Here is a 12,068-nt window from a genome sequence, read left to right as displayed (position 1 = left end):
GTGGTTGAGAGTCCGTCTGCCAATGCAGGGGACACGGGTTCGTGCCCCGGTCTGGGAGGATCCCACATGCCGCGGAGTGGCTGGGCCCATGAGCCATGGCCGCTGAGCCTGCGCGTCCGGAGGCTGTGCTCCACAACGGGAGAGGCCACAACAGTGAGAGGCCCGCGTACCACAAAAAAAAAAAAAAAAAGAAGAAGAAGTAAAACTGTCACTCTTTGCAGATGACATGATACTATACATAAAGAATCCTAAAGACTCTACCAGAAAACTACTAGAACTAATATATGAATTTGGTAAAGTAGCAGGATACAAAATTAATGCACAGAAATTTCTTACATTCCTATACACTAACAATGAAAGATCAGAAAGAGAAATTAAGGAAACACTCCCATTCACCGTTGCAAAAAAAAGAATAAAATACCTAGGAATAAACCTACCTCAGGAGGTAAAAGACATGTACTCAGAAAACTATAAGACACTGATGAAAGAAATCAAAGACAACACAAACAGATGGAGAGATATACCATGTTCTTGGACTGGAAGAATCAATATTGTGAAAATGACTATACTATCCAAAGCAATCTACAGATTCAATGCAATCCTATCAAATTACCAGTGGCATTTTTCACAGAACTAGAACAAGAAATCTTAAAATTTGTATGGAGACACAAAAGACCCCAAATACCCAAAGCAATCTTGAGAAAGAAAAATGGAGCTGGAGCAATCAGACTCCCTGACTTTAGACTATTCTACAAAGCGACAGTAATCAAGACAATATGGTACTGGCACAAAAACAGAAATATAGATCAATGGAACAGGACAGAAAGCCCAGAGATAAACCCATGCACCTATGGTCAACTAATCTATGACAAAGGAGGCAAGAATATACAATGGAGAAAAGACAGTCTTTTCAGTAAGTGGTGCTGGGAAAACTGGACAGCTACATGTAAAAGAATGAAATTAGAACACTCTCTAACACCATACACAAAAATAAACTCAAAATGGATTAGAGACCTAAATGTAAGACCGGACACTATAAAACTACTGGAGGACAACATAGGAAAAACACTCTTTGACATAAATCACAGCAAGATCTTTTTTGATCCACCTCCTAGAGTAATGGAAATAAAAACAAAAATAAACAAATGAGACCTAATGTAACTTAAAAGCTTTTGCAAAGCAAAGGAAACTACAGATGATGAAGAGACAACCCTCAGAATGGGAGAAAATAGTTGCAAATGAATCAACGGACAAAGGATTAATCTCCAAAATATATAAACAGCTCATGCAGCTCAATATTATAAAAACAAATAACCCAATCAAAAAATGGGCAGAAGGGACTTCCCTGGTGGCACAGTGGTTAAGAATCCACCTGTCAATGCAGGTGACACAGGTTCGAGCCCTGGTCCGGGAGGATCCCACATGCCACGGAGCAACGAAGCCTGTGCGCCACAACTACTAAGCCTGCACTCTAGAGCCTGCAAGCCACAGATACCGAAGCCCGTGTGCCACAACTACTGAGCCCACGTGCCACAACTACTGAAGCCCGCTGTGCCTAGAGCCCATGCTCCACAACAAGGTAAGCCACTGCAATAAGAAGCCCGCACACTGCAGTGAAGAGTAGCCCCCACTCAACGCAGTTAGAGAAAGCTCGCACGCAGCAACAAAGACCCATACAGCCATAAATAAATAAATAAAAAGGCAGAAGACCTAAATAGACATTTCTCCAAAGAAGACATACAGATGGCCAAGAAGCACATGAAAAGCTGCTCAACATCACTAATTATTAGAGAAAGGCAAATCAAAACTACAATGAGGTATCACCTCACACCATTTAGAATGGGCATCATCAGAAAGTCTACAAACAACAAATACTGGAGAGGGTGTGGAGAAAAGGAAACCCTCTTGCACTGTTGGTGGGCACGTAAATTGATACAGCCACTATGGAGGTTCCTTAAAAAACTAAAAATAGAATTACCATATGACCCAGGCAATCTGACTACTGGGCATATACCCAGAGAAAACCATAATTCAAAAAGATACATGCACCCCAGTCTTCATTGCAGCACTATTTACAAGAGCCAGGTCATGGAAGCAACCTAAATGCCCATTGACAGACGAACGGATAAAGAAGACGTGGTACATATATACAATGTAATATCACTCAGCCATTAAAAGGAACAAAATTGGGTCATTTGTAGAGACATGGATGGATCTAGAGACTGTCTTACACAGCGAGGTAAGTTAGAAAGAGAAAAACAAATATCATATATTAACACATATATGTGGAACCTAGAAAAATGGTACAGATGAACTGGTTTGCAGGGCAGAAATTAAGACACAGATGTACAGAACAAACGTATGGCCACCAAGGGGGGAAAGTGGTGGGGAGGGGGTGGTGTGATGAATTGGGAGATTGGGATTGACATGTATACACTAATATGTATAAAATGGATAACTAATAAGAACCTGCTGTATAAAAAATAAAATAAAATTCAAAAATTCAAAAAGAAAATTAAAAATAAAAAAAATTTTCTTTAAATAATAAATAAATAAAAAGAAACCAAGATGGTATTCAGTGAGAAGGGATCCAATATAGGAGAAAAAGAAGAGAATCCCCAATAAGGTAATGAAGCAAAGTCATAGGTAACAGCTGTGTAGAAGGCTGGTAGGCAACAAATCCATACAGAAATGTTGCAGAGGATCCAGGACGGTTATTTCTAGGGAGAAAAAAGAATAGACAGATAAGTTATCTGACAGGTTTGAAAGTATGGAATGTTACATTGAGAAAGATCTTACAGAAGCATTTGAAGATGTGGAGAATTTAGCCTTAGGTTGGAAGAAAACTAAGCAAATGAAAAAAGGAGGTAAATTAATAACTCCAGGAAAAATGAAAAGTTCTATAAGTAAATATAGTCATAGTATTGGCTTAGTAGATAGTTTTTACACAGTCACAATTATGAAAACACCGAATATGGAGTTTTTTTAAAGTATGACATAATTATATTAGGAGAATGAGGGTGTAGAGGAAAAGGTACAAAAGAACTAAACTCTTTGACCTGGAGGTTATTATGCTTTTTTTTTTTTTTTTTTTTTTGCGGTACGCGGGCCTCTCACTATGGTGGCTTTTCCCGCTGTGGAGCACAGGCTCCGGACGCGCAGGCTCAGCGGCCATGGCTCACGGGCCCAGCCGCTCCGCGGCATGTGGGATCTTCCCGGACCGGGGCATGAACCCATGTCCCCTGCATCAGCAGACGGACTCTCAACCACTGTGCCACCAGGGAAGCCCGGTTATTATGCTTTTAGTGAAGTAAGTCAGACAGACAGTCTCCTCAGCAAGTGGTGTTGGGAAAGCCAGACAGCTTCATGTAAATCGATGAAGTTCAAACACTCCCTCACACCATACACAAAAGTAAACTCTAAATGGCTTAAAGACTTAAATGTAAGACATAATACCATAAAACTCCCTAGCAGAGAACATAGGCAAAATATTCTTTGACATAAATCATAGCAATATATTCTTAGATCAGCCCAAGGCAAAAGAAATAAAAGCAAAAATAAATAAATGGGACCTAATCAAACTTATACACTTTTGCACAGCAAAGGAAACCACAAACAAAACAAAAAGACAACCTGTGCACTGGGAGAAAATATCTGAAAATGATGAGACCAATAAGGGTTTAATTTCCAAACTATATAAACAGCTCTCTCAATATCAAAAATATAAACAAGGGCTTCCCTGGTGGCACAGTGGTTGAGAGTCCGCCTGCCGATGCAGGGGACATGGGTTCATGCCCCGGTCTGGGAAGATCCCACATGCCGCGGAGCGGCTAGGCCCGTAAGCCATGGCCACTGAGCCTACATGTCCGGAGCCTGTGCTCCGCAATGGGAGAGGCCACAACAGTGAGAGGCCCGCGTACCACAAAAAAAAATAAAAATAAATAAATATATATATATATATATATATATATATATATATATATAAACAAGCCAAAAAAAAAAAAATATATATATATATATATATATAAACAAGCCAACCAAACAATGGCAGAAGACCTAAATAGAAATTTCTCCAAAGAAGACACAGATGGCCAATAGGCACATGAAAAGATGTTCAACATCACTAATTATTAGAGAAATGCAAATCAAAACTGCAATGAGGTATCACCTCACACTGGTCAGAATGGCCATCATCAAAACATCTACAAATAATAAATGCAGGAGAGGGTGTGGAGAAAAGGGAACCCTCCTACACTGTTAGTGGGACTGTAGATCAGTGCAGCCACCGTGGAAAACAGTAGAAGTCTCCTAAAACTAAACTAAACTAAGTCTCCTAAACTAAAAGTAGAACTACCATATGATCCAGCAATCCCACTCCTAGGCATATATACAGAAAAGATGAAAACTCTAATTCAAAAAGATACATGCAGACTTCCCTGGTGGCAGGCACAGTGGTTAAGAATCCGCCTGCCAGTGTAGGGGACACGGGTTCGAGCCCTGGTCTGGGAAGATCCCACATGCCGCAGAGCAGCTAAGCCCATGCGCCACAACTACTGAAGCCTGCACGCCTAGAGCCCATGCTCCACAACAAGAGAAGCCACTGCAGTGAGAAGCCTGCACACCGCAATGAAGAGTAGCCCCCGCTCGCCACAACTAGAGAAAGCCCACACACAACAACAAAGACCCAACGCAGCCAAAAATAAATAAATAAATTTATTTAAAAAAAAAAAGCATAAGAGGAAGCAAGCTAAGTGTCCATCAACAGATGAATGGATAAAGAAGATGTGATACACACACACACACACACACACACACAGGATCATTAGTCAGCCATAAAAAAGAATGAAATAATGCCATTTGCAGCAACATGGATAGACTTAGAGATTATCATATTGACTGAAGTCAGACAGAGAAAGACAAATATTATACGATATCACTTGTATGTGGAATCAAAAAATAATAATAAAAATGAACTTTTTTACAAAACAGAAACAGATTCGCAGACATAGAAAACAAACTTATGGTTACCCAAGGGGAAAGAGTGGGAAGGGATAAATTAGGAGTATGGGATTAACAGATAAAACTATATATAAAATAGATAAACAACAAGGATTTTACTGTACAGCACAGGGAACTATACTCAATATCTTATAATAACTTACAATGGAAAAGAATCTGAAAAAGAACATAATATGTATATATATCCACAACACTTTGCTATATGCCTAAAACTAACACAGTATTGTAAATCAAGTATACTTCAATAATTTTTTTTTAATTTTAATAAAATAAAACTAGTGAATATAACAAAAAAGAAACAAACTCACAGATAAAGAGAACAAACCAGTGATTATCAGTGAGGAGAGGGAATTGGGTAAGGGCAAGATAGGGATAGGGGATAAAGAGGTACAAACTACTATGTATAAAATAAATAAGCTACAAGGATATGTTGTACAGCACAGAGAATACGACCAATATTTTATAGTAACTATAAATGATGTATAATCTATAAAAATTTTGAATCGCTATGTTGTACACTGGAAACTAATATAATACTGTAAATCAACTATACCTCAATATAAAAATAAAATAACTTAAGAAAGAACTAAATCCTCATCAACCATAATAAGAATTTAACAAAAAGTCTGTCAACAAGAATTAAGATAACTTTTATGCATGCATTATTAATTAGAAATGTGGAAGTTAAAAAAAAAACAGGGCTTCCCTGGTGGCACAGTGGTTAAGAATCCACCTGCCAATGCAGGGGACACGGGTTCGAGACCTCGTCCAGGAAGATCCCACATGCCGCAGAGCAACTAAGCCCGTGTGCCACAACTACTGAGCCTGTGCTCTACCGCCCGCAAGCCACAACTACTGAGCCCATGTGCTACAACTACGGAAGCCTGCACGCCTAGAGCCCGTGCTCTGCAACAAGAGAAGCCACCCCACTGCAATGAAGAGCAGCCCCCGCTCGCCACAACTAGAGAAAGCCCGTGCGCAGCAATGAAGACCCAATGCAGCCAAAAATAAAATAAATTAAATAAATTAAAATAAAATTAAAATAAATAAATTTTTTTTTAATTTTTAAAAAGATAAATACAAGAAGAAACAGCTAAGAGTTGAAAGTGGGGGTAGGAAATTCTGTTTTATAAATAGACCTCTTAGCACTATTTGACATTTTAAAATATACATGTATTACTTTTCAAAAAAATTTTTTTTTCCATTTTTAAATAAGCGATTTAGAGTTTTAGTTTTTCAGGAAGAAAATGTTCTCTTCTAAATTAGAACATAGTTTGTAAGACCAATATCAAAGAGCTTTCCCTGACAATCTTCATAATTACCAGCTGAAAATCAAGGGTAATGATAACAAGAAATCCTTCATGGGCTGAATTGTCTCCCCCCAAATCCATATGTTGAAGTCCTAATCCCTAGTACCTCAGAATGTGATAGTACTTGGAAATAAGGCCTTTAAAGAGATGACTAAGTTAAAATGAAACAGTTGGGGTAGGTCCTGATCCAACCTGACAAGTGTGCCTTTAGGAGGAAATATGGATACACAGAGAAACAGCAGAGGTACACACAGGAAACCATGTGAGGACAGTGAGAGAAGGTAGCCATCTGCATGCTAAGGAGAGAGGCTTCAGAAGAAACCAAACCTTGATCTCAGACTTTTAGCCTCTAGACTGTGAGAAAATAAATTTCTGTTGTCAAAGCCATTTGGTCTGCAATATTTTTGTTATGGCGGCGCTGGCAGGTTAATATAATATTTTTTACTATTTCCAAATTGAAAACTCAGCATTGATATTTTAAACTCCTTGTATTTAAAACATTATTTTAAACAAAGAATTTTTCTCATTATTCCAATCTCAATAGACTTTCCTGCTTGATCTGGGACTTGGGATGGAGCCGAGCCTGACCATCCTTTAAAAACCCCCAAGGATTAGGAACCACTGCAGGTTTTTAATCACGGGAGCAATGAGATAATTATTTTTTCTAAAAGATAAAGAAAGACACATTGTTTGCTCCTCACTTAATATGTGCTCTTGACAATTTAACAGTAAGTTTAGAATTTTAGAACTAAAGAGAACCTTACAGATCATCGGGTCCAATGGTTTTCAACAATTTAACATTTTTTTCCCCACCAAACTAACCAAGACAATGAGTGAAGGGATCTTCTGCCCCATGAAACCCCCTGCAGTTGAGAGGAGTGGAGAGGGGATGGGGTGGTTCCTCATTATTTTGAATTTTTTAAGCATTTGCTACTTTGCTTAAATATTTTAGTTAATAATATTAAATTTAAGGTTAGATTATACAGATATTTCACAATGGAAGAAAAAGTCTTTGTTAAGTAAGACTCAAAGAAAAGTGTTTAAATCAGAGTCCTCAGTCCCTTTCAAGAATGTAACTTACCACCTAAGTTCACCTTCCATTTTGTCCAGATCCTTTCTTTTTGTTTTTTTTTTCATAATTGAGATTTTTACTGGTTGTTTTGAGGATCAGCACAGACATTTAAATTGTATACAATTCTTTTTTTTTTTCTTGGCTGTGTTGGATCTTTGCAGCTGGGCATGGGCTTTCTCTAGTTGCGGCGAGCGGGGGCTACTCTTCTTTGCTGTGCACAGGCTTCTCACTGCGGTGGCTTCTCTTGTAGCAGAGCATGGGGTCCAGGCGCGTGGGCTTCAGTAGTTGTGGCACACGGGCTCAGCAGTTGTGGCGCACGGGCTCTAGAGCGCAGGATCAGTAGTTGTGGTGCACGGGATTAGTCGCTCCGAGGCACGTGGGATCTTCCCAGACCAGGGCTTGAACCCAGTCTCCTGCATTGGCAGGCAGATTCTTAACCACTGTGCCACCAGGGAAGTTCCTAAATTGTATACAATTCTTAACATACGTACCAAAAATCTAAAAAATCATGTAGTTGTGATTCTTTTCTGAATAGTTATTCCAGTGACTTTCCAGCTTAAAATTTGGAGGCAAATTTTTCTTGACAGGGTATCAAATACCAATATCTTCAAATACTGATATGCTGTTACATTGTAAGTCCCACTAATTCACAATTTAATATCATATACACTACATACTCAAATTGTCAATCGTTCAGAGCACATTAACAAAGTTACGAGAAGAACTGGACTACCACAACCAAAGATGTTACAGAGTACACAAAATTCTGACCAGGAGAGCCAAGATCAAAGAGTGAGTGGTTTGCTTTAGGAAACAATTCAACCAAAAACAACATGGGAAAAGAAGTAATTTAAAGTGTTTAAGACATTAAATGCACAACTGACTCCAAACTGCCATTAAGTATGCTTTGTATTATAGGATATAAAAGCTACCCCTCATCTATGGAATGTTAAGCTGACACCCAAGATAATCAAAGCCTTCCATATTCAATATCCCACTATTTTCTGGTTGTACCAAAAAATAACAACCAGCAAATGATTTCACCTCTTAAAAAACAAAGCATTTACACTTAAAAAAATGGGATAAGGTGGGATTCCCTCCTTTTAAAAAATGTTTCTAGAGCTACTAAAACACTTGCATTTACAAAATAGTTGATAAGAATATTCCTCTGGATTGTACAAGGAGGGAGACAGGGACCACTGATAGGGCCGGATGTGTGATATTAATCAGAGTTGCTTCTTTCTCTCCTGCTTCATCAGAGTCTGGGCTCTTCTTATTTTTAGTTTCTCTGTTTTCTGCAGGTAAGTCTTCTTTAGTCTCTTGGTTAGCCACTTCAGCCTGTTTTCCCTTTGCTCCCCTTTTCCCTTTTGTCTGCACTTTCTGGGCTGAAGATTTATCCTTTCAGGCTGCCTTTTTTTGGCTTCGTTTCCACTTTTGCGGGAGCCGGTTTAGCTGACAACCTCACCAATCTCCTCTCGGGCTCCTCCTTCGCTGCCCCCTCCTCGGCGGAGCTGACCTTCCTCTTGGGCATTGTGGCGGAGGGGCGGGCGTGTGCCGGGTGCCGGCGGGCCGCGGCACACCGAGAGCCTTCGCGAAGCTGGGCTGCCTGGCTGTTGCCGCTCCTCCTGCCGCCCAAGTTGCTGGGACCCCCCACCCCAGATCCTTTCTTAACCTTCACAATACTCCCACAATACAAATCTTCCCAGCACATGAGCAAATGTTCAATCGCAACATAGTCTAACCCAAAGGATTATCAGAGAATCATAAAGTAAAAGTGCCATTTTTTTAAAACATCTTTATTGGAGTATAATGCTTTACAATGGTGTGTTAGTTTCTGCTGTATAACAAAGTGAATCAGCTATATGTATATACATATATCCCCATATCCCCTCCCTCTTGCGTCTCCCTCCCACCCTCCCTATCCCACCCCTCCAGGTGGTCACAAAGCACCAAGCTGATCTCCCTGTGCTATGCAGCTGCTTCCCACTAGCTATCTGTTTTACATTTGGTAGTGTATATATGTCCATGCCACTCTCTCACTTCGTCCCAGCTTACCCTCCCCCCTTCCCGTGTCCTCAAGTCCGTTCTCTACGACTGTGTCTTTATTCCTGTCCTGCCCCTAGGTTCTTCAGAACCATTTTTTTTCTTATATTCCATATATATGTGTTAGCATACAGTATTTGTTTTTCTCTTTCTGACTTAATTCACTCTGTATGACAGACTCTAGGTCCACCCACCTCACTACAAATAACTCAATTTCGTTTCTTTTTATGGCTGAGTAATATTCCATTATATATATGTGCCACATCTTCTTTATCCATTCATCTGTTGAGGGACACTTAGGTTGCTTCCATGTCCTGGCTATTGTAAATAGAGCTGCAATGAATATTGTGGTACATGACTCTTTTTGAATTATGGTTTTCGCAGGGTATATGCCCAGTGGTGGGATTGCAGGGTGGTATGGTAGTTCTATTTTTAGTTTTTAAAGGAAACTCCATACTGTTCTCTGTAGTGGCTGCATCAATTTATATTCCCACCAACAGTGCAAGAGGGTTCCCTTTTCTCCACACCCTCTCCAGCATTTACTGTTTGTAGATTTTCTGATGATGGCCATTCTGACTGGTGTGAGGTGATACCTCACTGCAGTTTTGATTTGCATTTCTCTAATGATTAGTGACGTTGAGCATCCTTTCATGTGTTTGCCGGCAATCTGTGAAACACAAAAGACCCCGAATAGCCCAAGCAATCTTGAGAAAGAAAAACAGAGCTGGAGCAATCATGCTCCCTGACTTCAGACTATACTACAAAGCTTCAGTAATCAAGATAGTATGGTACTGGCACAAAAACAGAAATATAGATCAATGGAACAGGATAGAAAGCCCAGATATAAACCCACGCACATATGGTCACCTTATCTTTGATAAAGGAGGCAAGAATATACAGTGGAGAAAAGACAGCCTCTTCAATAAGTGGTGCTGGGAAAACTGGACAGCTACATGTAAAAGAATGAAATTAGAACACTTCCTAATACCATATACAAAAATCAACTCAAAATGGATTAAAGACCTAAATGTAAGAAAAAAAATCCTAAATATAAGGCCAGACACTATAAAACTCTTAGAGGAAAACATAAGCAGAACACTCTATGACATAAATCACAGCAAGATCCTTTTTGACCCACCTCCTAGAGAAAGGGAAATAAAAACAAAAATAAACAAATGGGACCTAATGAAACTTAAAAGCTTTTGCACAGCAAAGGAAACCATGAACAAGAAGAAAAGACAACCCTCAGAATGGGAGAAAATATTTGCAGACAAAGCAACTAACAAAGGATTAATCTCCAAAAAGTGACATTTTTAAACTACTACAATGTAAAGGGAATCTCGAACTTTTCTTGTAAGTACCATTTATATAGTTCACCTAATCTCAAAACCATCCATGGCTGGCCAATAGGCACATGAAAAGATGCTCAACATTGCTAATCATCAGAGAAATACAAATCAAAACCACAATGAGATATCACATCACACCTGTCAGAATGGCTATCATCAAAAAGTCTACAAATAGGGGCTTCCCTGGTGGCGCAGTGGTTGAGAGTCCGCCTGCCGATGCAGGGGACATGGGTTCGTGTCCCAGTCCGGGAAGATCCCACGTGCTGCAGAGTGGCTGGGCCCGTGAGCCATGGCCGCTGAGCCTGCGCGTCCGGAGCCTGTGCTCCACAACGGGAGAGGCCACAACAGTGAGAGGCCCGCATACCGCGAAAAAAAAAAAAAAGTCTACAAATAACAAATGTTGGCGAGGATGTGGAAAAAAGGGAACCCTTGTACACTGCTGGTGGGAATGCAAATTGGCGCAGCCACTATGGAAAATAGTACGGAGGTTCCTCAGAAAACTAAAAGTAGAACTACCATATGATCCAGCAATCCCACTCCTGGGGTATATATCTGAAGAAAACAAAAACACTAATTCAAAAAGATACATGCACCCCGATGTTCGTAGCAGCACTATTTACAATAGCCAAGACATGGAAGTAACCTAAGTGTCCATCAACAGATGAATGAATAAATAAGATGTGGTATATATATATATATATATATATATATATCTCCATATACAACAATGGACTATTACTCAGCCATAAAAAGGAATGATATTTTGCCATTTACAACAACATGGATGCACCTGGAGGGTATTATGCTATGAAATAAGTCAGACAGAAAGACAAATACTGTATATCATCACTTATACATGGAATCTAAAAAATAAAACAAACTGGTGAATATAACAAAACAGAAACAGACTCACAGATATAGAGAACAAACTAGTGGTTACCAGTGGGGAGAGGGAAGTGGGGAGGGGCAAGACAGAGGTAGGGGATGAAGAGGTACAAACTGTGTATCAATATGAAATAAATAATCTACAAGGATATATTGTACAGCACAGGGAATGTAGCTAACGTTTTATAATAACTTTAAATGGAGTATAAATCTATAAAAATTTTGAATCACTATGTTGTATACCTGAAATGAATATAATACTGTAAATCAAACCTCAATTAAAAAAACAAAAAAAGAACCATTCATAGCTAAGAAATTATAGACGCTTCCTGAAAGATGGCATGGTAACATAATGCACTGGATATATTTCCATCAAAACATCATTAAAAT

General features: G+C 39.4%; 1 protein-coding gene and 1 pseudogene across 2 annotated transcripts in view; both read right to left on the bottom strand.

Annotated features, from left to right (window-relative positions):
- Positions 1 to 12,068, bottom strand: part of PRKAA1 (protein kinase AMP-activated catalytic subunit alpha 1) — a 44,537-nt gene that overhangs the window by 20,625 nt on the left and 11,844 nt on the right. The gene's annotated exons all lie outside the window — the stretch shown is intronic.
- LOC309805060 (non-histone chromosomal protein HMG-14-like) lies at positions 8,207 to 9,174 on the bottom strand (annotated as a pseudogene). The gene has a single exon. The product of its transcript is annotated as a non-histone chromosomal protein HMG-14-like (transcript).

The sequence above is a fragment of the Mesoplodon mirus genome, assembly GCF_964341445.2.
Source record: "Mesoplodon mirus genome assembly, chromosome: 5".
NCBI lineage: Eukaryota > Metazoa > Chordata > Mammalia > Artiodactyla > Ziphiidae > Mesoplodon > Mesoplodon mirus.
The sequence above is the reverse complement of the archived record's forward strand: the minus strand, read 5'-3'. Positions and strand labels throughout refer to the sequence as shown.